This window comes from Protopterus annectens, chromosome 6.part0, assembly GCF_019279795.1.
Source record: "Protopterus annectens isolate FY-2018-M chromosome 6.part0, PAN1.0, whole genome shotgun sequence".
In the NCBI taxonomy this organism is placed as follows: Eukaryota; Metazoa; Chordata; order Ceratodontiformes; family Protopteridae; genus Protopterus; species Protopterus annectens.
Window position 1 is genome coordinate 1,011,898,102 of NC_056737.1, and position 27,065 is coordinate 1,011,925,166.

A 27,065-nucleotide genomic window follows, 5' to 3' on the forward strand; every position below is an offset into this window, starting at 1 on the left:
TGCGCCCTACATATTCATTGTGGTGCATGCCTAAGGGAGGTTACAGCAACATGGATATTGAGTCTGTGTAAGACTGACAGCACAGCCACATACCTTTCGGCCCATTAACCTTGACCTAAAGGTCTACAAGACATTTTATTTCATTAAATTGGATTTATTTCTTTTTTTTTTATGTTTATGTGCTTGTTTGGATGGTGCAGATAGTTATTAATTAAACTATGCTTAGCTTTAAGCACCTACACATCAGACATCAACTAGACATCTAAAAATAGAAACTGTATGCATTCAGTTTTAAATTTTTTTTATTTTCATGTGCTTGTTTGCACAATGCGCTATTTACCTATGCTTAGCAGTGCACACTTATGTATTAGACATCCACTAGAGATCTAAAAATAGAAAATGAATACGTTCAATTTAAATTTTTTTTAATGTCATGTGCTTGTTTGCACAATGCACTGCTTTATTTAGCTATGTGTAGCATGGCATACTTAAGCATTACACATCTGCTAGAGAGCTAAAAATAGAAACCAGATGCATTCTATTGTTGTAGTTCTGCAGTGCTTAGCAAAACACCAACTTGCGCAGTGAACCTGCACTACTCTTACAGTCACCTTCGCAGTATATCTGAATATATAAGAATTGCCTTCATTATCTCATTGGCTAGATAGGTTGAGTCATGACCTACAGTGTAGTAGATCCCAGGTTTGAGTCCTGGGTAGTAATACTTTCTACATATTGTGCAGTGAAACTGTGTCAGGTGATTGAAATGTCAGCTGACTTTAAATTAAGTAATTGTTACATTTAGAAAAGCTGCACAATGCTAAGCAGAGCTTAAGCATAGTCAACGGTCTTTTCCTGTTTGCACGTTGCCAAGCTTTGTTTAAACATGGGTTGTGTGACTTTGCACGATGCTAAGCAACAAGGTGCATTTTTGAAAGTTATAGTATGATGTGCAAGGGCAGGAATGCAGCCCATTTAAAGGCTAATAGGCAGGAATTTCACATTATTCCTTGGAGCCTGACCTTGACTGTGGGTATGGCTGCTGTTGTGGGAGAAGGTGTATGCTTTAAGGCACAAAGCTGGGATGTGCAGGAATACATGATTTTCATTGGACTCCTGGTAGACTGCTACAGACCCTGGCTGTTGCCATTCGATTGCCAGGGCTCAGACTGTAGGTCTGAGGCCTGGGATAGTTTGGCTAGGGACCTAACCAGTGCAAGTGGTATCCCTACACTGGTGAGCAGTATTGTCACCACTATGATGACCTATATCATAGGAAGAGGGGAACCTTGGACACCTGGGTCCAAAAGCAAGGGATGGGTCCACCCCACAAATATGTAAGTATGTTTTCCAGTAATTTATAAATATACAAGCTGAATCTGTGCAAAACTGGTATGCATAATGGTCTCCTTCTCTTACCACAGCTGCAGAAGACAGGGCTTGCAATGTCTAATCCCATGTAAGGCATTTGGCCAGGATGAGGCAAGCATGTGGTGTGTAAGAAAATCAATAAAGTAATAACTTAATGCATAACTTAATAATAAAATAAAGTAAATACAGATATTGCAGTCTTAACAGTCACGAATGAAATACCTGAGACATCATATATTGTATTAATGTGTCACTGCATTTCTAACGTGGTAAAGCATGTTAAAGCAAGTAAGCATGCAGTACTGTGTAGCATAGCTTCCAACCATCGGTTAATGTTGGGGTCTACCCAGATTAAGAGCCAATATTGTGCTCTGCTCATTGTCTGAAATGTGCTGTAAATTGCACTCAATAAATGAATAGGTTAAACGTGTAAATTAACAGATGTCCTAGACAGCTATCCATGAGTGCAAATGTCACATTTGAAGAAACATGAATCAGTAAAGCATTAAAGGAGGTGGTGGTCTGATAATTAATTTTTTCAAATAAAATTTTCATTATTCCTTGTAGTCACTGCTTGTGGTTTCTAATCTGTCACCAGCTTAGTGAGAAATGTGCAGTAGGCAATACTAGTTTAGTATGTCAGAAATAAATGCTGTACAATACCCATATTAGGAGTCACTGTTGTGTTCTGCCCATTTTGTCTGATATATGCTTTAGGTTGTAGTCAAAAAAGGAATAGGGTAAATGTGTAGGGTAACGAAACTCCTACACAGCTATGCATGTGTGTGTAAATGCAATATTTGACACAACATGAATTAATAAAGTATAAAAAGAGATGGTGGCCTGATAATTTATTTTTTAAAATAAAATGTTCACTATTCCTGTAGTCACTGTCTGTGGTTCTAATCCCACACCAGCCAACTGAGAAACGTTCAGCTGTCAAGTGTAATCATTGTACACTAACATACCTCTCATCTGTAATGATTTTTGCAGGATGTACTGAATATTACCCCATAGGTATGGTCCTCTGATGTGCAGATATGTGACATGACTTGCAATTTAATGGCAAATATGTTATCAGAACACCTTGCTACTATTGTATGAGCACACTATGTAAGTATGTTTCCTGTCGTTGTGCCTTTGTACCAACATTACATATGGCTTGGCCCATAATGTCACATGCTAAGCGGTTGAGAGATATGTACATGGAACATCATGTATGCCATATCAGCAGTCACTATCCTCACAAGTGAAATCTAACATTTCTAGAAGTATGTAGTTGTAGTCTGTGTAGTTATAATATCTGTGAAGTTACTAATGTTCTTTTTTCTCTCACCCCACCACTTCTCTTCTGTTTATTTATTAAATATATTTATTATAATTTGATATTATCATATTATTTGTTATTGCCTCTTATGTTATCCTTATATATAATTTATTATTGCTTTGCTGTTAAAACCCTTTCATTTACATTACTTATTCTTGTGTTCCTCGTTATATTATTTTCAGATTGTTTCCATTACTCATTATTGCTCATTTACATTACTTATTCTTGTGATCCTCGTTATATTATTTTCAGTTTGTTTCCATTACTCATTATTGTTTTCTGTTATGTTATTAATTACATTTCTTTGGGCTATATTTATTTTTCCTTTATGTTTATATTTCATTTACCACAATGCAACAAACTAGGCTGGTTCCCTGTGATCTACCTACCCTGGCTCCCCTGGCTAAGGCGATGGGGCCCAGCACATCTAGGCCACAGCCTGGTGGCACCCCCTCTGCTGTCCCTGCACTACCTGGTCCATCGGGTAGTTCAACTCACAAGCTGGGGCTGGTCACCCCTCTGGCAATGGAGGTGGAGGGGTGCTTTCATCACCCAAGACCAACTGCCAGACATGGTGCATAGAATTGTGCGCCAAACTGTTGATGCATGCCTATGCAGGATAGAGAACATGCTGTCCATCCTGGTTGGGCAGTCTGGCTCCAGGCACTAGCATCGACCATTGCCTCCAGAGGAACAGTGAAGGTACAGTACTAACAGTGCCATAGATGAGGACTTGAGTTACACTGCTACCGTGTCTGACATCCACGGGACTGGGATTCCACAACACCCTCCCCAACCAAGGTGTTCACCCCCTCTTGTGTCCCACACCAACCCTGTCTGCTGTCTTGTATATCTTGTCTGTCTGCAAAAGCTTCCTCACCTTCTCAACTTATCTTCCCCACACATACCTATGTACCTATGTCCTTTCCCCAACATTCCACTCTCTCTCCTTAAAAATCTGTCCCAAAAAAGTATATATATATATATATATATATATATATATAGAGGGAGCTATAGATATATATATATATATATATATATATATATATATATATATATATGTATATAGATATATATATATATATATATATATATATATATATATATATATATATATATATATATATATATATATATATGTATATATATATCTATATATATATATATATATTTATATATATATAGCTATATATATATATATATATATATAGCTATATATATATATATATATATATATATATGTATAACTATATATACATATATATATATATATATATATATATATATATATATATATATATATATATATATCTTACCATACATATCTCTCCATTTTGCACACATATACATTGAACACACTTAATTTGTCCTTTTGGCTTGATAACGCACTTATGTTGTCGTCACCACTCTCTCTGGCATGACAATCCAAATTCAGCTAAAAATCTTTTAAAGTGCACAGTTATTGCTGTTGAAGAAATGGATAGCTACGGTTCTTTCCTACACCCTTCCTGCACATATCTACCTGCCTTTCACTATGTTTTTCTCCACTTGCACCCCATTTCAGCACTGCCCAATTTTTCTTTTCTTTTAAGAATTTTTGCACAATGCTGTGCTGCAGCATCGCTAAGCTATGCTAAATGACGGCATATTAATATATGTATTTGAAAGCATAATAATCAAGTTCAAAAATTACTCCTGCATCCTATTTCGAACTCTGTACCATTGCAACTGAAGGGCAGTGCATCAATCCACCAAGCTACACAGCCAGTTAATTAGCAAAGGTGTCTTAAGCAAAACATAGTAGTTGTCATTTTCTTGTCATTAAGTGTGTTTACGTGGTGTTGAGCATTGCGCCACATCACGCAAATCTGCTAAAAGATTAATGGGAAAATAGAAGTTTAACTGGGACTCTGATAGAGAAATGCATCACTATAAAGCCATACACATAATAACAGATGCAAGTGAGGTATGCAACAGCAAGTAAGCGTGCAAATATATCTACACCATGTAAAAATACACCTACAAAAAGATTAATGGAAAAATAAGAGTTTAACTGGGACTCTGGTAGAGAAATACATTGCTATAAAGACATATGCATAATAATAGATGTATGTTAGGTATGTATCTACAACATGTAAAAGCACACCTGCTTGACTCACTAAGTCAATCTGCTAAATGCAATGAAAACATTAATTTTTGGTCCACATGGTCCTGGGTTCAAATACAGCTGTGTCTAGCATTTATAATACATGCATGTGTACATCACCATTATAAATTCTGACATGTATGACTGCCTCATCACCTATTTTTCACCCAAAGCAGTATAGATGGAATGTCTGCTTATAAATAAGGGAAGTCAAAGGCCTACAGATGGGACCACATTTACACTATTCCTATTACAACACTAGAAGGTGCATAGTATGTCAGGTCAGGCATTAAATTCCTGTATATTGTTCTAGGACACACCAAGCATGTTGCCTTTTAGGTTCATAGGTAGGTACTAGGCTATCTGCCCAAAGGCATTTATAAGCCTAGCTGGAATGTGTTGGCTTTTGCTGCCCCCTTAGATTAGTTCCCTGTGCCTCTGTCCAGCAGAGTCATTGAAGTATTCCCTGGGGTAAACTTTCTGTTTCCCATCCACTCATCAAGGTTTCTCTTGAAGAGGGTTAGTGAGGAGCTCTGCCTAATATAGATTGGAATCTTGTTCCAGAGCATGGGAAGTCTCTGGGACAGGAATCTATCCCTCAGGCACGTCCTATTTATTGTTGTGGTGAGGTTTAGCTCCCTGGAGCGTGTGGCTCGAGGGGATATGGTTTTCTTTAGGTGGAGCATGTCCATCAATTCTGGGTTGGACATGGCCTTGTATGTCAGGCAGAGATCACCTCTGAGTAGGTGGTATGCAACTGAGTACAGCTGGAGGTTCTTCAGTCGAGCTGCATAGGGCATCTGCTTGAGGCCAGTGATCCTCTTGGTGAGGTACTTCTGTGGTCTTTCCAGTTGTTGCAGGTGTCTGTCTACTTGGGTCCCCAGATCCCTTATTATGTCTTCCATATTTAGGGGGCTACCACTTATGTGATAGTTTGTGGGTACTTTGTTTTTTTTCCAAAGGGGATAGCTATGCGCTTTTTGGCATTTAGCTTGAGGCCATGGTTTTGACACCAGGTATCTGTCTCAGTGAGACCCTTTTGGCGGATGTTTGTGTCAGCTGGAAAGTCAATTATAGCCCCTAGTTTGCAGTCGTCTGCAAACGTGGTCAGCCATAGTCCTCCTGTGCTTGCCTGTACCTCTGAGAAGTATATGCCGAACAGGAGGTGTCCTAGGACTGAGCCCTGGGGAATGCCACTTGTAACCAGTTTAGAGTCAGACCTAGCTCGCGCAACTGTTATCATGTGGGTACTGTCCATAAGCTAGTTGGCAACCCATCTCATGATGTAGGGGTTTATGTTCAGGCTGGTGAGCTTGTCTATAATACCTGAGTGGGGAATGGTGCTGAAGGCCTTTGTGAGGACTAGGTAGGCTGTGTGGACCACCTTTCCCTCATCTATAGCCTTGGTAACTGTCTCAAAAAAGTCCACCAGGTTTAGGAGGCATGATCTGCCCTTAACAAAGCTGAACTGGGTAGGGTCCAGTGTTTGGAGGTTTCCAATGTCTCTGTTAATGAGATCCATGATGATGTGCTCCATAGCTTTGCAGACCAAGCTAGTCAGGCTTATAGGGCGATAGTTCCCGGGGTCCGTTCTGGCTCCACCTTTGTGAAGCAGAATAACCGTTGCTGTGTGCCACTCTGTGGGCAAGTAGCCTGTGGAGAGGCTGAGTTTAAACAGTGTGTTTAGGTGAGGGGTTAATTAATCTTTGAGCTCATGTAGGATGCAGCCTGGGACACCATCCGGTCCCATTGATGCTGTGTTTTTGGCTTTGGAGAGGGCTGTTTTAACCTGAGTGTCTGTGATTTAAGGGCACTACATTCTTCTGTTATAGTTATGGGCCCTTTTGGGGGTGAGAGGGGGTGAAGATTGCAATGAACCTGTCTGCCAGGATGTTGGCTATATCGGTCAGTTCAGTGTATTTTGTGCCATTCTGCACTAACTCCGAGCAGATCTGAGAATTGCCACTTAGATTCTTGACATAGCTAAAGAATGCCTTGTGGTTAACTTTGGAGTCCATGGCAATTTTTCTTTCAAAGCTAGCCTTGGATGATTTTATGAGGGAACTTAGTTTCTTGCTGATACTGATCAGGGATGTCTTCCCTTCTTGGGATTTTACTCTTTTCTGTACTAGTTTCCTCCTTCTGTTGTATAGCTTGTTTATGGCAGGGGTCCACCAGACTGGTTTCCTTTTCTTGGAGGAGTGAGTCTTGGTTTTGTTTGGGATAGCATGATCCATGCATTCTTGTAGGGGCCTGTAGAGTGCATTAGTAAAGGATTTTGCAGCTTGGACAACGTTATCCTTTAGCATGGGGGCTTTGAAACTTCCCACCTCGGTATTAAGTAACGTGAAGTTTGCTTTTGAAAAGTTTTTCACAGTGGTTTCTTTGACCGGGGGTGGTGGCAGAATGTGAATATCTGGAGTGATTAGTTTATGGTCAGATCCAACCAGCAAGGGGTTGACCTCCGGTGTGGAACACCGATTGTCCATGTTGGTGATGACCAGGTCCAATATGTTGCCACCTCTGGTGGGGGTGTTGACCAGTTGATCCAGGGCATTTGCATTTATAAATTCTAGGAAATGTTGGGCAAGGGAGTTTGTACTTGGGTAATTCTCCCAGTTAGTGTTTGGGTAATTTAAATCACCCAATATCAGGGTGTTGGTAGGACCTTTATGTTTCCAGGAATGCAGAGTGGGGGTCCTGAGACATGGTGGGTGATCTGTAATAAGCTATAATTTGAATAGCAGTTTGGCCCGTTGTTAGTTGCACGTGGATGATCTCTGAAGCATCGTGCTGTGTCACCAACGTGGAGGTACGGGTATCTTTAATGACAATGATACTCCCCCACCTTTTGTATTTCGGTCTGGGTTTTGTGGCCGAAATGTATGGTATGAGTTGTAGCCTGGTAGTGCTGGGGTGCTCTCTGGAGCCTTAAACCAGGTTTCTGTTACTGCACATATATCGATTTTCTCCATACTGAGGAGTGCCTCGAGTGTGTGCATTTTGAGATTTAGACTTCTGGCATTGAGTAGCATTACCCTCAGTTTTTTGTTACTTGTGCTATTTACGGCGGTGGGTTTGTCTTTTGAGCCTTGCCTAAAAAAGGCACTATTGGGGGTGGCAAGAGCCTTGGCCAGTATTTGAAAGCCTAAGGGTGACAGGTACAAGCCATCTCTAGCGAAGCAGCGTGGCTTGTCAAGCATGTCATCCTAGACTGGTAGACACTGGATCCCCTTTGAATGACACCAGAAGCTTAGCCAATTGTTGAAATTGATAATTTTTTCTCTATACTGTGGTATCATTCTAGGTGATGGCAGGATGCTACTCAGGGTCATATCGGCCTGGGCTACATGATCAGAGAGCTCCTCCATGTTTCTTTTCATGTAGTCCAGGGAGATATGGCTCAGGTCATTCACACCAACATGGACAATGACAGAGTCATATTTGTACTTGTTCTGAAGTGACCTGAGTGCTTGTGTTATGTGGCGGATCCTGGCACCCGACAGGCAGCTAACAGTAACCTTCTCCTTGTTCAGCCTACTGAGTGGGACGTCAGTGTGCCTGACTATAGAGTCACGTATTACTAGTGTGTTGGGTATGTTATTTTGCATTAAGGGCTGTGATTGTGTGGCACACTGGTTTTGTGAAGTATGTGTTTCATGGTTTGTGTTGGGGGGGTGGAGGTTGCTTGGATGTCTGCTTTGGAGGTCTCTGTTGCTTTTGCAGATTTTTATTTAGAACCTACGAGTATGCTTTCATGTATTTATGTATGTTTTTTGCCGGTGCTGGTTTCATAGGTCTATGTGAGACTGGTGGTGTGATGCAAGTAATTCCCTTCTCCTCTTGACTGCCTGGTCCAGTCTTGGGTTGAGAGAGCTTAGCTTCCAGTTTGGATGTATAATTGCATCTCTTGCATGTATTAGTGTTTGGTGGAAGGAGCAGAGGGTTGTCTGTGTACATGATTAGTATAATTTTAAAGGTGTTTACCTTACAGACACAAGGTGCAGGGTTTGATTCTCACATGGGGTAGTTGGCTAGACTTAAAAAAATCCCCACAAAGGCAATTTAGCCTAGTACTAATCGATGAACCTATGAACAATGAAAAAGTTATTTATCTAATGAATTTGCTGCACATTCGTAAATCAAATGGGACTAGAGCTACCCATTCCAGGGACCTAAATATGGTCTGCAACTTGAATAGGATGTGCTGGAGGGACAGATTTGTCTCCAAGTGACTGTCATGTCTTTGGAATAGGCTGCTAATTCCTGTGAAGCAGAGTACCTCTATGGCACTGTTCAAAAGGAACCTGGACGAGTGGATGGGGCACCATAAATTCTTACTGGGGATAATGTTCACAACCCTCCTGGGCATGGGTAATCATTAATAAATACAATCCTGGGTATTAACTAGAGTATCTATGGTATTACATTAATATGAAAGGGCTAGGTTTGAAATGACCTCCCGGTCGATAGCCTAGTAACCTCCTTTGATCCTATGTTCCTATGAAGCAATTGTCTGTTAATAATACCTTTGGCTAATATACTTACCTTAAACACATACCTTAAAACTTCCAGTGGGATGGGTTCCCTCAATCAGGCTCTAACTATATACACCAAGGCTGCCACAGGTCCTACAGTTACCTTAAGTGTTGTTGCCCTGCACATTCTGCAGCCCCTCTGACTATGCTTATTGCCTGCAGCAACAGCAGCTTCAGCCTGTAGCACACACATCTGTATGTAACAAGTAGCTGCTACAAACATTCTGTCTGTGCTAATGTAGTATCTGTACCCCAGTAATTACCATCCTAACATATGAGAAAAGGGAAAGAATCTACATTGAGGTCTTACACCTTGTTGAGTAGTTGCATGGGATTGAATGATTATATTGCAAATCACCGCTGTAGTCTGCATGTAGGATTTCTGAACCACAGATTGGTTCAGAGGCAATCACCTGCTAATGAGAACCATCTTAAAAAGGCAAACTCCTAGCTAGGGGAACCATTGTATATGAAAGTTAGTTTGTACGGTTAACTCGTTGTCACAGTATCTTTCAACAGAGGAGTATTGTACTCCATCAGGTGTGTAACCACTTTGTTTCCAACATGATGCATATGTTTGAGTATACTTAGAGGCAATGGGGATTACATCAGTAAGCCTTTCATAGAACTATACTGATGACATGCCTTTGATCTCCAGCTGTGTTACACCTACAGAGGATGTAGAGTACAGCAATGGTATAATGCTGTGTGCTATACTAGGTACATAGGTCTCCTGGATACTTCCTTTGATAGCAATTGTAATAGTACACTGTTGTTTTGTTGGCACTATTGTTTATACATATTATTTGGGGGGGATTTTTCCTGCTATGGGGCACACTACAATGGACTCCTGTGATGGGTGTGTGATCCTACTTGAGTATTTGTCATGGCACAAACAGGAGTAGGTCACTATTGCTACTATCCTAGTTACAGTCACACCCTTTGTACGTTTGGCATGCTGTTAAATATGAGATGTGTAATCAAGCAATGAATACTGATAGCCTTCCTTTATTTCTGTATCTCTACATAGTGCACTTCACTTATGTGATCCTGACATGTTTTCTCACTTATATGTATTGCAGGAGATATCATGCATGCATGACACGGAGCACCATTTACTGAGGCAGAAAACGACCTCATCATTGAAGCTTTGTGCCAACACTACCAAGACTTGCTATCCAGATGGAGGGCAAATAGGCAAGAGTGTGTAGACTTGTGGGAATGACTGGTTAATAACATCAATGTAGTGGGAAACTAGAATCATACATACGAGCAGGTGTGGCACCATACCATGGATATTATAAATTCTGCATGCAGATATGCAGCTAACGTGAGCAGGGATTCTCAGGTCCTCTGGTGGTGGGCCTGCAACAGAACAACCACTCTCATCCACAGAAGAATTCCTGGCAAATCTTGCAACACAGGACAGCTCCCAGGCATCCCTCAGCCAATATGTTGTAGATGTGGGTGCCACCCATTCCTCTCAAGAGGAATGTCCAGGTATGCTTAGTTAAGATCAGCACTGGAATACTGTTGCATTCAGCATGTTAAGATGTATATAGTTTTACGTGGGTGTCAGGTGTTTTATTGTAGGGGAAGGAGATTAGCTGCAGCTTTAAGCTCATGTAGAGATTGTGACCCACATACCTGTTAACATAGCAACTACTGTAAATGGGAGATATTTGGACATATTACCCCTGCTATACTGTAACGTGGTGCTGTTGCTATTACTTTTCCCACAAATATTTTCAGGACTGTCAGGAATTGGAAGAGGCTGTGCTCCTGCTGCTGGTAACCACAAAACTGTTTTGTCAGAGATGTACATATAGTTCAGTGCATTTGCTAAAGTGTCATCCCAGGCCTACTGGCTGGATTGATGTACTGTCTGCATGACTGCCAAATAGACAGATATTTTCTGAATGTCCACAGTTTAGTCATACCTCTGAAAATATGAGAAAAAAGGCCAGTAAAAAATATAAAAATCACCAGCTTGCACTTTATTAACAAGAATGTCTCAAGTTTGAGGACTTTCTTGTTGTTGTATTCAGAGACGTACCTCTGTCTTGTAGGTGTGATCATAGTGAGTGACCTGAGAGTATTGTCAGGACATTACATATTGCCATGATTGTCAACTGTGCAGAGTTTTGCAGAATGTCAACAGTGTACATAATTTAGGTTTTGCTCATGAGATTGTTGTTTAATGAAGAATTATTTCCAAATAATTACAGATTAAGGTTAGAAAATAATGTCTTTGTGTCCTACTATGTGAGGTTGGGGGGTATACAAGTCTGTAATAGTGACAGCTGTGTATACAGCTTATCATATATTGCACCATACTACTGCAGAGCATAGAAGTGCAGGCATTAATGTATTGCTTTCTACTTTTTAAAACAGGTGACTGGGGAGGTTAGTCTTTGTCCCCTTCACAACCTGATGTCAGTGTCTCTCCAGAGTCTGATGATGATGGTGGGCAAATTGAGGCACAGCTGGAGGGTGAAGAGGCTGAATCAGATACAGAGGTTGACATCCCTCATTCACCCTCATTATCACCACACACAGCCAGTATGCATATGCATACCCAGTCCCCTGAGGTCACAGATATTGTGCAGTTGGGAGAGTGCGGACATTGAACAGGGAAGTGTGGCTACTATGGCTTCAGTGACTGTTGACATTGGCCATAGCCAAAGAGTTGGTGAGGTTCCACACAGGTGGATTGACAGGGGTGTTCATAGGAGGCCTGCTGTCCCTCCACCAACTGTCACAGGTGTCTCATCATGTGTCATTTGGCAAATATTTATGGCCTTATGGAGGCACAGGCACATACATAAAGGACCTCCCGATGAATGCTCAGGGTTTTGGATGCAGTACAGTCTGACATCCGTGATTGCCTCTACCATCTTGCTGATACCTTGGAACTGTGGACTGACACAGTGAAAAGAAGTAGGTCTGAGAATGCTCTCACATCATCTGTCTTGGAACGCACATTCTCTGTGATGGAACACATCATTGGAGTTGAGCATCAGCCTTGTAGGTGTAGGTCAGCAACTATATCTGCTGAGAGTCAATGTGGCCATGCACAATCATGCTCACATAGTGGTAGTACATCCAGGCCACACCGAGATGTAGCAGGCCAAGGGCTCATGGTCCTGGGTGTTCCCATGGTCAACACATTCCCAGCAGATATCAGTCACCCACAGGCAATAGCACAACATCTGACCTTGCATATGGAGGTGCCAGTGCAACTCCAAGCAGAGCCAGTTCTCATGTTCGGAGATGGAGACAATGAACTGTCAGCTCTACCATGCATGGCTCACAGCTGTCCATCATAAAGACATGTAGGGCTAGCACTGAGCTTGGCTGTGTTAATGCAGACACTCACACACTATTGTCACATTTGGGGCACCTACAGACACACATGCAACATTTCCATAGTCCATCTTGCCTGCTTCCCTTGCTTACTCACACACACACACTTGCCAACCTATTGGGTCAGCCTAGACGTCCTGCACCCCCACACAACACCCTGTGCAAGTGATGATAACTGTGCCACACCCCCTGTCATCTTTCTCATGGATGGAGGGACATAAAGCTATGTGCCTGATGCACAGGGTGACTGTCTACATTAGTATGAATTCCTTTCATCTGTTGGTGCTGTTGACATGTTGCTTGTGTTGGTCATTTACAGATGTTGTACTTTGCCATTTATAATGTGTATAGCGTAATTTGTGTACGTTATGATGGTTGCTGTTGTAATGGCTGTGGAGTCACACAATGAAATGTGTCTCATAGAAATGTTTATGTTTCACTTTCAGGATTGTGTAGTACACACCTATGGATGCACATCTACAATCAACCCATCAATATCAGAGCACAGAACTGAATGTCAGCACAGAAGACAAATGTCATCATAAAGGTAATACAGTATAGGTTCATGGGTTCATAGATGTTCACCAGGCTAATGAACACAAGGGCTTCTTTAAACTCAGTCATGCATCCCAAATCTCTGACAAGGTCTGATACCCTTGATAAATGTAAGCAGGGTTTTGGGAGATTAAGCACTTACAAAAAGGGGCTTGGAAGATGAAACATCTACAGTTTCCCTATGTCCATTACAGACATAGGTCCCAAACCATGGATGCTTGTCCTTTTCCCCATTCAGCTGTGTAACTTGCACTTGATTTTCATTATGGTGGAACTCTGCTTTACTTGGTTGGGGAGCCTGTTCTATACAAGGTGTAGTCTCTGGGATATATACCTGTCTCTCCAGAGTGTCCTATTTATATCACAGTTAAGGTGTAGATCTATGGAACTGGTAATTCTGGTGATAGTTGCTTTGTGGATATCCAGGTGGTCAACAGTAGGGTCAACAGTAGGGTACTCAACGCCAGAAGTCTAAACCTCAAGATGCACGCACTCGAAACTCTCCTTAGCATGGAGAACATTGATATCTGTGCAGTAACAGAAACCTGGTTCAAGGCTCCCGAGAGCACCCCAGCACTACCAGGTTATACCTCATACCATGCTTTTTGGCCCCAAAACTTGGACCGAACCACAAAAGGAGGGGGAGTATCAATATTCGTCAAAGATACCCACACCTCCAGGTTGGTGGCACAGCACGAAGTATCAGAGACTATCCATGTGCAACTAACAGTGGGTAAAACTGCCTTCCAGTTTATAGCCTGCTACAGACCACCCTCCCAAACTCAGAAACTCCACTCGGCCTTCCTGAGAACACTGGAAAATATGAAGGTCTCTCCAAACACCATTATATTGGGCGACTTCAACTACCCAAACATAGACTGGGAGCATTACTCTAGCTCCAACACCCTAGCCCAAAGGGTCCAAGAATTTATAAACAACTTGTTACCACTCCCACAAGAGGGGAAAACATACTGGACCTGATCATCACCAACATGGGGACTCTATGCTCCAGATCAGAAGTGTATCCCTCACTGGTAAGATCAGACCATAAACTAATCTCACTGGATATTCACATCCCGACCCCACCCCCTGCCCAGAAAACCACAGTGAAAAACTTCTCTAAAGCAAATTTCACACTCCTCAAAACTGAGGTGGAATCCTTCAAAGTCCCCGGGCCTGTGGAAAATGCAGCCCAGACTGCAGAATCCTTTATAAACGCATTCTATGAACACCTTCAGGAATGCATGGATCATGCAATCCCAAATAAAACCAAGACCCAATCCTCCAAAGGCAGACGTCCTGTCTGGTGGACCCCAGCCATAAACAAACTATACAATAGAAGGAGGAGGAAGCTACTACATGATAGAGCAAAATCCCAAAAAGGGAAGGCATCTCTGATCAGTATTAGCAAAAAACTACAGGCACTCATAAAATCATCTAAGGCCAGCTTCGAGAGAAAAATTGCACAGGACACTAAGGATAATCGCAAGGCTTTCTTTAGTTATGTTAGGAACCTGGGTGGAAATTCCCAGATGTGCTCAGAATTAGTCCAAAATGACAAAAAATACACCGAACCCACAGACATTGCCAACATCCTAGCTGACAGGTTCAGCACAAACCTCTCCCCCCCACCACCACCAAAAAGGCAAATATCTATCCCAGCAGAGTGCTGCCCCCCTGACATCTCAGATGCTCAGGTAAGAGCCACCCTCTCCAAAGCAAAAAACACAGCATCAATGGGATCAGACAGTGTCCCAGGCTGCGTCCTACATGAGCTCCAAGAAGAGCTAAACCCAAACATAAAACTACTGTTCAATCTCAGCCTTACTACAGGATATGTACCCAAAGAGTGGCATACAGCAAAGTGGTCCCTCTCCACAAAGGTGGTGCCTCACCGGATCCTGGAAACTATCGCCCCATAAGCCTGACTAGCTTGGTCTGCAAAGCTATGGAAAGGATCATCATGGACCTCATAAATAAAGATATTGGGGACCTACAGACACTGGATCCTACCCAGTTCAGCTTTGTTAAGGGCAGATCCTGCCTCTTAAACCTGGTCAATTTCTTTGAAACAGTCACCAAGGCCATTGATGAGGGGAAGGTGGTCAATACAGCCTACCTGGACCTCGCAAAAGCCTTCGATACAATACCCCACTCGGGCATTATAGATAAGCTCACCAGCTTAAATATAAACCCCTATGTCACTAGATGGGTTGCAAACTGGCTCAAGGACGGAACCCACATGGTTAGAATTGCTGGAGCCATGTCAGACTCCAAACCAGTTACAAGTGGCGTCCCACAAGGCTCAGTCCTGGGACCTCTCTTGTTTGGTATATATTTCTAGGAGGTACAGGCCAACACGGAAGGACTGTGGCTGACCAAGTTCACAGATGTCTGCAAACTGGGCACCATAATCGACTCTCCGGCCAACACAAGCATCCTCCAAAAGGGCCTCATAGAAACAGACAACTGGTGCCAGAGCCATGGCCTCAAGCTAAATGCCAAAAAGTGTATAGTCATCCCCTTTGGCAAAAACAAAGTGCCCACAAATTACCACATAGGTAGTAATCCATTAAGTACAGAAGAAGTAATTAGGGACCTGGGGACCCAAGTTGATAGCAATCTCTCATTTGACAACCACGTGGCCAAAGTGGTTAGAAAAACATTTTATATAGCCCACCTAATCATGAAGGGATTCACATCTAGATCAGGGGAGGTCATCGTGCCTCTTTGCTCATCCCTCATCAGGCCCATAATTGAGTACAATGCCCCTTTTGGGATGTACCTTACCAGACACCTGCAGCAACTGGAAAGACCCCAAAAGTACCTCACCAAGAGGATCAAAGGACTCAAACAGATGCCATATGCTGCCCGGTTAAAGAAACTCCAGCTCTACTCAGTGGCATACCACTTGCTCAGAGGCGATCTGTGCCTGACGTATAAAGCCATGTCCAACCCGGAATTAATGGACATGCTGCACCTCAGAAAATCCAAATCCCATCGAGCTACGCGCTCGAGAGACTTGAACCTCAGCACTGAAATAAATAGGACATGCTGGAGGGACAGATTCATAACCCAGAGGCTCCCTTTACTCTGGAATAAAATCCCTGTCCAGGTTAGGCAGAGTCCCTCATTGATGCTCTTCAAGAGGAATCTTGATGAGTGGATGGGAGATCATAGGTTTACCCTGGGTATCACTTCTGTGTCACTGTTAGACAGAGGCACAGTATACTATCCTCAAAAAAGGGTATAGCAAAATTAATTTAAAATGGGTGGCGAAAGCCAAACACACTCTGGCTAGGCTTATAAATGCCCTAGGGCAGATAGCCTAGTATGAACCTATGAACCTATGCCAATGCCCTGTATGGCAGGCATACATCTTCCCTCCAAAGGCTGTAGGATACAGAATAAGGGATAGGGCCTTGTCACAGTTTGCACAGGACATTTTATGTATGTCCCGTATTGCTTTAGTTAGGAACCTGTGTGGATGTTCCAGTTGTTTGATATGCCTGACTAGGTACGTATCGAAGGTGTCATTATACTCAATGATATGTCTGATGAATGCAGAATACACCGGAACAATGACTTCCTTGGAATTAAATGCCATACCTTTGTTAATAAGCTGTGCAACATTGAATGATTTCCCCAATACTGTACATACATGACAGCCAAAGGCTAGATCACTAATCATTTGTTTCCCTAAGTCTCTGACTACTGGGTGTCCTGTTAGAGGTGTGCTCTCAACATGATAGTTACCAGGAGTAGATGATTTCCCAAAGGATAGTATTGTGCATTTCTTGGCTTTTAGTGTTACTGCATGGCTCTGACACCAGTTGTATATCTGTGTCAGCCTCTCTTGGAGAATATTTGTGTCAGTGTGGGATTCAATGACAGCTGCTAATTTGCATTCATCTGCAAATGTAGTCAACCAGAGGCCACTGACAGTGGCATTGACTTCAGCTTAGTAAATGCCTAAGAGGAGCACTCTGAGGAATGATTTATGAGGGAGTCCACTTGTGAATGGCCTATTTGTAGAGGTGGAATCCCCTATGCTAACTTCCTGGGTCCTGTCTGTGAGCCACTTGGTTATCCACTGGCTGACATATTAGTTTGTACCTAATCTCTTGAATTTGTCAACAATGCCTGATGGAGGTATAGTGTCACATGCCTTGTCAGACATAGTAGACAGTGTGAACCATTTTGCCCTCATCCATTGCTTTGGTTACCTTTTCAAATATGTCTACCAGGTTGGATAGGCATGATCTGCCCTTAACGAAACCAAACTGGTTTGGGTCCAGTGTCTGGAGATTTACTATATCCCTACTGATCATTTCCATGATAATTCTTTTCATGGCTTTGCATATCAGAGTGGTGAGTCTTCTGGGTCTGTAAACCCAGGGTCTGTAGATGGCCCACCTTTGTGCAGATGGATGACTGCTGCTGTTCTCCATTCATGAGGCATGAAGTCTGTTTGGTGGTTACAGTGAAATATTAATTCCAGAGGCCATAAAAGGTCATGTTTCATGCTATTTAGAAGGCATCCTGGAATATTGTCTAGGTTCACTGATGCATTGTACTTGTTGTTAGAGACCGCATTAAGGACCTGTTCCCTCATGACAGAAGGGTTACTTACATTTGACGGTAATTTCTGAGGGAAGGTAGAGGGGGAGAGAGGGGTAAAGTTGGGAAACAATTTATCAGTCAGGAGGTTTGCTCTTTTTTCTGCCTCCTTATATGTGGTTCCATTTACAATGAGATGTGCACACAATTGTGTTTTGCCTTTAACATTGCAGACATTCCTAAAGAATACTTTGTGATTGTCCTTGGCCTGGGAGCCTGAACTTACCCAAATCTGGTTTTGGTAGACTACATCTGTCCTCTGTTTTGTTCACTTTTATGACAGTACTTTTATCCTGCTGTATGCTCCACCGCCTATGTTTTGCTATGAGTTTCTTCCTTCTGTTATACAGTCTATTGCTTCTGTGATTCCACCAATGTGGATTGATTTCAGTTAGTCATATACTTCTCCCTGGTGGGGATGGCTGCCTCTATGCAGCTACTAACATGCTCATACAGGGTTTCTGTGAATACTGCTACATAGGCTGCAGTGTTTTCAGTGTTTATGGAGGCTTTGGATTTGACCAGTTTATCACATAATAGCTAGAAGTTAGCCTTACAGTAGTTCCTAAATATTCCATGTCTAGCTGGGGCTGTATGTCTCATTTTTATTTCAAAGGAGACCAATTTGTGTTTGGACCTTACTACGGAAGACATTCCAGTATAGGGTTGTGCATGAGTCACCCACATTGACGAGGACCAGATATAGTATGACCTATTAGCCTAACTAGCCATATCTACAAGGCCATGGATCAAATCATCATGGACCTTATCAACACAGATATAGGTAATCACCAAAAAATTCACCATACTAAGTATGGATTTGTCAAAGGAAGGTCATGTCTATTAAACCTGGTTGACTTCTTTGAGACAATGACGAAGGCCCTGGATGTGACAAACTCTGTGCATACAACCTACCTGGACTTAACCAAGGCATTTGACAGTATCCCCCACTCAGGCGTCATAGACAAACTCACCCAAGTAGGCATCAGCCATTATATCATTATATGGGTTACTAACTGGCTCACTGTTAGAACTTATATAGTCAAAATAGGGAAATCCTCCTCCAACAGCAGACTTGTAACCAGTGGTGCTCCACAGGGTGCACTCATGAGATCTGTACTGCTTGGAATCTATTTCTCCATTTGTGTTGTTTTTGTTGTTATCATTACTGCCCTCACTCTGACCATTTGTGTTGTTTTTGTTTTAATCGTTACTGCCTTCACTCTGACCATTTGTGATGTTTTTGTCATTACTGCCCTCACTCTGACCATTTGTGTTGGTTTTGTTATTACTAGACTCACATTGACCATTTGTGTTGTTTTGTTGTTATCATTACTGTCCTCTGGCCATTTGTGTTGTTTTTGTTATCATTGCTGCCCTCTGACCATTTGTGTTGTTTTTGTTATCATTACTGCCCTCCCTCTGGCCATTTATGTTGTTTTTGTTCTTATTGTTACTGCCCTCACTCTGACCATTTGTGTTGTTATTGTTGTTATCGTTACTGCCCTCACTCTGATCATTTGTGTTGTTTTTTGTTATTGTTACTGCTCTCACTCTGACCATTTGTGTTGTTTTTGTTGTTATTGTTACTGCCCTCACTCTGGCCATTTGTGTTGTTTTTGTTATTACTAGACTCACATTGACCATTTGTGTTGTTTTTTTGTTATCATTACTGCCGTCTGGCCATTTGTGTTGTTTTTTTGTTATCGTTACTGCCCTCACTCTGACCATTTGTGTTGTTTTTGTTGTTATCGTTACTGCCCTCACTCTGACCATTTGTGTTGTTTTTATCATTACTGCCCTCTGACCATTTGTGTTGTTTTTTGTTATTGTTACTGCCCTCACTCTGACTATTTGTGTTGTTTTTGTTACTGCCCTCACTCTGGCCATTTGTGTTGTTTTTGCTTTTATCATTACTGCCCTCTGACCATTTGTGTTGTTTTTGTTATCGTTACTGCCCTCACTCTGGCCATTTGTGTTGTTTGTGTTGTTATCATTACTGCCCTATGACCATTTGTGTTGTTTTTGTTGTTATCATCACTGCCCTCTGACCATTTGTGTTGTTTTTGTTGTTATCATTACTGCCCTCTCTCTGACCATTTGTGTTGTTTTTGTTATTGTTACTGCACTCACTTTGACCATTGTCAAATAAATTGTTAAAATCAGACTGTAAAAATCATTAGGCTTTTCAAAATGACAGTCAATAACACAGGAAGCTCAAGTTCAAATAACGTTTCTTTACTAGTGCACACTAGGAGGCAAAAAACTATACAAACAAGTATAGAGTTTTGACTGGCTCTATACAGGAAATACCTTTGATTTTATAGCATTTACAATCAGCTTTTGCCCACCTTACTGACATGGTCAGTCACAGGGCATTTACATCACTATAGTCCACAATATTCCATTCATAAGAAGATGCTGAGGTAATGCTTTTTAAAAACTTTCTCATGAGAATAACACAGCCTTGCAAGGCACCTGGTCAATTACAATGTCTTTCTGTAAATGTTGCTCTTCCCAAGGTTCCAGGCCTGTACGAATACAATAGTCAGTTCATTTCTTAATACGTTCCTTTGTTTCTCTGGTAAGCAGCTGTACTCTATCTTCGATAGAGCTCACAAGGCCATCCTCCTCGGTGGAAGGAAGAAAGATATACATGCATACATATTTATTTCTCTCTAACCCAGCAGATAATAATTGCTGAAAGACATAAGCCTGCTGAGCTGGCTACTGCCAGGGTCAGAGGTTAACCACACTGCAGGTAAGTTTCAAGGAATTACATGCAAGATCATTTCTACTGCCATATTGTTAAATAGAATCAAATGCATTACATATTATACTGTTTCTAAACTAGCACTACATATATGTTTAAGTACATATTTTTCTAACATTCTCCCTCCTTTTAATGCTTTTTATTCTATTCAGAAACATAAACAACATTATTTCATTCCCTAGTCTCTTCCTCTCTGGAACTTTCAACTAGGCAAGTCATTTGTTTTATATTTCAGAAAGAATTTCATTTGGTATTAACAGATTCAACTCCAGGTCTTGATACATAGTCTCGGTTACAGATACATCAACAAAGTCCCTAACTAATCTTTTCACACAAGGTATCCCGCAACAGACACACGCTCCCAATATGAGCAAAACTACACAAATGGCTATCAAAATATTCATTAGGATTGAACCCCACCCCCCAAATAGATTCTGGAAAAAGTTCATCAGTGGGTTTGGGCCTGGTTCCGCCATTGCTGATACTTGCTGAATTACCTCTAGGTGGTCGTTGATTTCGTGCTCATTATCTGGTATATACGCACAGCATTCTTCTTTGATAAGCGCGCACGTACTACCTCTCGCCGCTAGGGTGAAGTCAAGAGCCATTCGATTTTGTAGTACAACAGTTCTCATTGCATTCAGTTCATCAGTCACAAGTTCGAGAGCAGAAATAGTCGCATTGCTCATTACTTCGAGAAGTTTTGACAATTTCCTCAGTTCCCAGATCGATTTGACTGCTCCATAGGCTGGGATTATTCCAGCCCAGGATATAACACTGTCACTCAAGTCCATATGAGTCAATTTTTCTTTATCTTTTACGGATGAATGATCTTTCCAACCAGCTTCGATTTTACCCACTGGATTAGCAGGTTTCTTGACTGAGTTCCCAGTTCTTTGAGCTATATCTCTTACATTCCATATCTTACCCAGAGGCAATTCTGCAGTATGTCTTATTGCTGGAACCAGATAGCCCAAAAAACAACTGCCGGACCAATTCTCAGGTAACCATTTATATGCTTTTTTCCCACAAACAAAATAACAATTTTCTACTTTAGTACTGATGCGGGTTAACTCTGAATGAAACATTTTCCTGTCTATAACAGACAACTGTTTATACAATTCAGGATTTTTCTGCACATCTTTCAATGTTGTTTTCATTAAGCTTAAATACGAATCATAATTCGTGCTACAACTAATACTCTGATCTTTGGCTTTTATATAACACTTATAAGACACAGTTATGTTACAATTACTCCAACCAACTTGGAGCGTATCATTTTTATAGAAACAAACAATTCCCTTTTGTGTAACAGGTAAGTACAGTGCCACTTTGTCCTGTGATCTCACAGAACCTGTATCAAAAAGTAGATTTTCCCAAGTCTCATTTATCCCCAAGGGGACAGCGGACATCAAAAGTCCTCCATATGCTGTAGGTATGGCTGTACAAACCCAACAATTTGAAATGTTCATAGTCTCTACATACACACGTTTCATGGCTAGGTACGTGTTAAAGTTTGGATGCCAATCTGTGGCCAGTCCATCACGTTTCATTATTTTTATCTGTGTAGTTATTTGCAGGAAAAACCCCAGCAAAAGAGAAGTCACCACCAACATGGTTAATAAGTGTATGATCAGTAGGAAAGTAAACCAATGTCTTTGGGGTTGCTTTGTACTTTTATACACTCTGCCCCTGGTCATTCTGTCTCTGTGGTATATCAGCTACAAAATGTCTATCAAACTGGAAATTCTTTACCGGCTTACAGTGGGTCAGGTGAACCCAGGACGACCTCTCCGCAACCTTTACTGCAGTAGGCGTCGCCAACAGTACCTGGTACAGACCTTCCCACTTAGGACGTGTCCAGTTTTTTCTCTTGATGACTTTCAACCACACCCAGGATCCTGGAGCTAGCACTGCGTCTGGCTTTGTCTGTTCTTTATCTGAAAAAGAGTTTAACTGCAAAACAGTCTTATTGGTTAACAATCTTTTCATATAACTGGCTAATGAGCCATCGACCTCCAGCTCTGCAGGCATAAGAGCTTTCCACTGTGGCACGTAATATGCCCTTCCAAATACTACTTCAAAGGGGGTCAAACCCTTTACATTTGGAACTGTTCTCATTCTCAGCAATGCTAGAGGTAAACAGCAAATCCAATTCTTCTGAGTCTCACTCATCAACTTCCTTAACTTATTTTTCAAAATCCCATTGTACCTCTCCACCAGTCCTGCTGACTGTGGGTGGTAAGCACAGTGATTCTTTAAGGAAATCCCAAAGAATCTCCCAAGTTGCTGAATTGTCTGGTTGACAAAATGTGTTCCATTGTCACTATAGATTCTTTCCGGTATGCCAAATCTAGGAATTATTTCCTTTACTAGGGCCTTTGCCACCGTTGCTGCATCCGGATTCCTGGTTGGAAAAGCTTCTACCCATTTTGAAAACATATCTATGATCACTAAACAGTATTTCTTTCCTTCACATTTATTCAGCTCTATAAAGTCCATACAAATAGTATGGAACGGATATGGTGGTGTAGGGAAACTCCCTTGCTTTGGTTTGAATGCTCCCTGTGCATGATGTTTACTGCAAATATAACATGCTGCACAAAATTTTTGTGTGTAGTTCGTAAATCCGTATGTTTGGAATATTCTGTTAACTAACTGTACCATCCCCCCTGTTGAGACATGGCTCTGCCCATGGCTCAACAAAGCCACATATCTAAATAAATTAGACGGTAATATTGGCTTTCTCTCTTTGGAGATGTACAATCCGTCTTCAAGGATTGCTCCTCGTCTTACCCACTTCTGTTTTTCTGCTTTCGTAGTTAATGTTTGCATTGTTTTCAACATTTCTAAATCTAAAATCTCAGAGGGTTGTAATTCCTCATTCAAAAGTAAAGTTTCTGAGTCTGAGGCTGCTTGCTTTGCAGCTGCATCAGCTCGTGCATTACCTTTTGAAATCTTATCCTGTTGCTTTGTATGAGCTGCACATTTACAAATAGCGACTTTAGTAGGTAACTGAATGGAATCTAATAAATTCAAGATTAGTTGCGCATGATTAATCGGTTTACCAGTGGATGTTATCATTCCCCTATTCTTCCACTGCTGTGCAAAAACATGCACTGTGGAGAAAGCATACTGACTATCAGTATATATGTTCACACATCTGTCTTTCGCTAGAGTGCAAGCTCGTGTTAAAGCTATCAATTCTGCTGCTTGAGCAGATAAGTTAGGCTGCAGGGGTTGGGCTTCTACAATCCCAACATCAGTAACTACTGCATAACCTACTAGATTCTTTCCTGTAGGACCCTTCCTACATGATCCGTCCACATAAAATGTCACCTCTGCATCAGCTAGGGGTATATCAGTAAGATCCTGTCTGGGTAAAGTTATTTGCTCCATTTCCTGTAGGCAACTATGTGGTGTGCCATCCACAGGAGTTGGAAGTAACGTTGATGGATTTAATGTTGTACAACGTTCAATCACCATATGAGGTTGACTCAGCAGTATAGTCATACAAGAAAGATGTCTAGCAGGAGACAAAAATGCAATTTTCTCTTGCAGCAAAATTATCGTAACTGCATGAGGCACCCTCAAAGTGAGAGGGTGGAATAATACCATTGAGGCCGAAGCCTGTACTGCCATGGCAGCTGCAACAACTGCCTGTACACAATGTGGCAACGACCGTGCCACTGGGTCCAACTGCGATGAATAGTAAGCTATGGGGCGTTGCTTACTTCCATGCTGTTGCATCAAGACTGACGTCATATATCCCTGCTTACAATCTACAGTCTGAAAAAATCTCTTATGGTAATTCGGGAGCCCTAAAACTGATGACGAAGCTATCAATCATTTTAGCCTGCAGAAGGCTGCCTCTGCTACTGGAGTCCAATGTAGTATATCTTGTGCTGCCATGGGTGCTTTAAATATCAAATCAGTCAATGGAGCTGACTCCAAAGCATAGTTTGGTATCCAGCTTCGACAAAAGTTAGTTGTCCCCAGGAAGGACATCATTTCCTTCTTGGTAGTTGGCTTGGGTGCTTGCAAAATTGCTGCCTTCCTATCTTCATCTAATGTTCTACCCTCCTTGGATATCACATATCCCAGGTACTTGACCTGTGTTCTCCAAAGTTGCAATTTATGTTTGTTTACTTTATGTCCCTGTTCTGCTAAAAATTTCAATAATGCTATTGTATCTTCCCTACATTGCTGCCGGGTAGGGGCCACAAGCAGGATGTCATCCACATAAAGTAGAACTTGACTGCCCCCTGTGGAGTAAACCTCACCAGGTTGCTAGCCATCTCCTGTGCAAATATTGTTGGACTTTCACAGTATCCCTGCGGTAGTCGAGTATAGGTGTATCTGTTACCCTGAAATGTAAAAGCAAACCAATACTGACTATCTGGATGTATAGGTATTGAAAAGAAAGCATTGCTTATATCTACCACGGTAAAATACTTCTGTTGTGGCTTTAAGTCATTCAATAAAGTGTGTGGGTCTGGCACCGTAGGTGCCCTAGGTATTATTGCATCATTTACAGCTTGTAAATCCTGTACCATCCGCCATTCCCCGTTTGCTTTCCTAACAGGAAATAGAGGGGTATTACAAGGTGAATCTAAAGATTCTAGCAGTACTCCTTTCTTAAGTAATGCCGCTATTATAGGCTTGATTCCCTGCTCTGCATCTTTCCTCAAAGGGTATTGTTTCTTTTGTGGTCTAAATGCTGACTTCGGTGTAATAGTTACTGGACCTGCTGTCCGAATAAGCCCTACATCTGATTTCCCTGTTGACCAAAGAGTGCTTGGTATATCACACAAGGCTTTTTCTTCTTCTTCTAGTAAGAACGTCAATCAGCTGTCCTCACTTTGCTGTAAGTGTACAGCTGGATGTGCTTGCGTTAGCCAATTTAATTTTTGCTTTTGTATTCCTTGTTCCGACAATTCTAAGTCGGTTTGCCTCTCCCATCTTGTTACTTTTTCTCCTAGGTCCACCCATCTGACATTTTTATGTTTGGTTAAACTGACATGCAGTAGCCAGTTGGACTTATATAATCCCGTGAATTCCTGGGGTAATGAACAACTCACCACACTATTACCCTCAGTATCCCAGTACAAGGTTCGTAACACTAGCCTATTTGCAGGATTTCTGAACAATTTTTTCTCATATTCCTTATCAGGCCCTGGTGTACTGCAATAGTACAGAGTACAATGTAACAAATGCTGCTGATCAATGTGAAGGGAGCGTACCTTACTGATGGCTACGTCAATAGTACAGAGTACAATGTAACAAATGCTGCTGATCAATGTGAAGGGAGCGTACCTTACTGATGGCTACGTCAATAGTACAGAGTACAATGTAACAAACGCTGCTGATCAATGTGAAGGGAGCGCACCTTACTGATGGCTACGTCAATAGTACAGAGTACAATGTAACAAACGCTGCTGATCAATGTGAAGGGAGCGTACCTTACTGATGGCTACGTCAATAGTACAGAGTACAATGTAACAAATGCTGCTGATCAATGTGAAGGGAGCGTACCTTACTGATGGCTACGTCAATAGTACAGAGTACAATGTAACAAATGCTGCTGATCAATGTGAAGGGAGCGTACCTTACTGATGGCTACGTCAATAGTACAGAGTACAATGTAACAAACGCTGCTGATCAGTGTGAAGGGAGCGTACCTTACTGATGGCTACGTTCATCAGTTCCTCAGTTAATGCCCCTGGACCAGTCGTGACGAGGTCCTGGCTGTACCAATAATGGGATTCACCCTCCGATCGCACCACAAAAGTATCCATTTGCCTTTGTGCCTCCATACCCTTCTTGGTAGGGACTACTGCTATGCCAAAGAGCTGCATAAGGTCTCTTCCCAGTAAATTTACTGGACATTTTGCAGAAAGTACTATTTTACTTCTCTGGGTCATACCTGAAACAGGGTCAGTTATTGCTATATCATGGGAAAGTGATTCCCTGTATAGCTGCCCGTTTGCTGCTTTCACTAATATGTAGTCAGGTGATTCAGAGTGTTCCGGTAACTTTGAAGGGTGTATCAAAGTTCGTGACACTCCTGAATCACACAAAAATCTCACTTCCCTCCCCTCCACCAGAAGTGTAACTTCCGGTTTTGCGTCCGCCAAATAGAGCTCCAAGCTCAACAAGGCTAAATCTAAAACTTCGCTTTCCTCATTTTCTACATCTATTTGCACTTCCTCTATTCCTTCTACTGTGTTTACATTTTCTCCCTGCCCATTAGTCTCTCCTGATGACTGTTGAACGTTATGACTATCATATAGTCAATCCTCATCACTTCTATCCTTCCCTTCCGTAGACGTTTTTTTATTCAACCTGCAATCCCTTGCTAAATGTCCC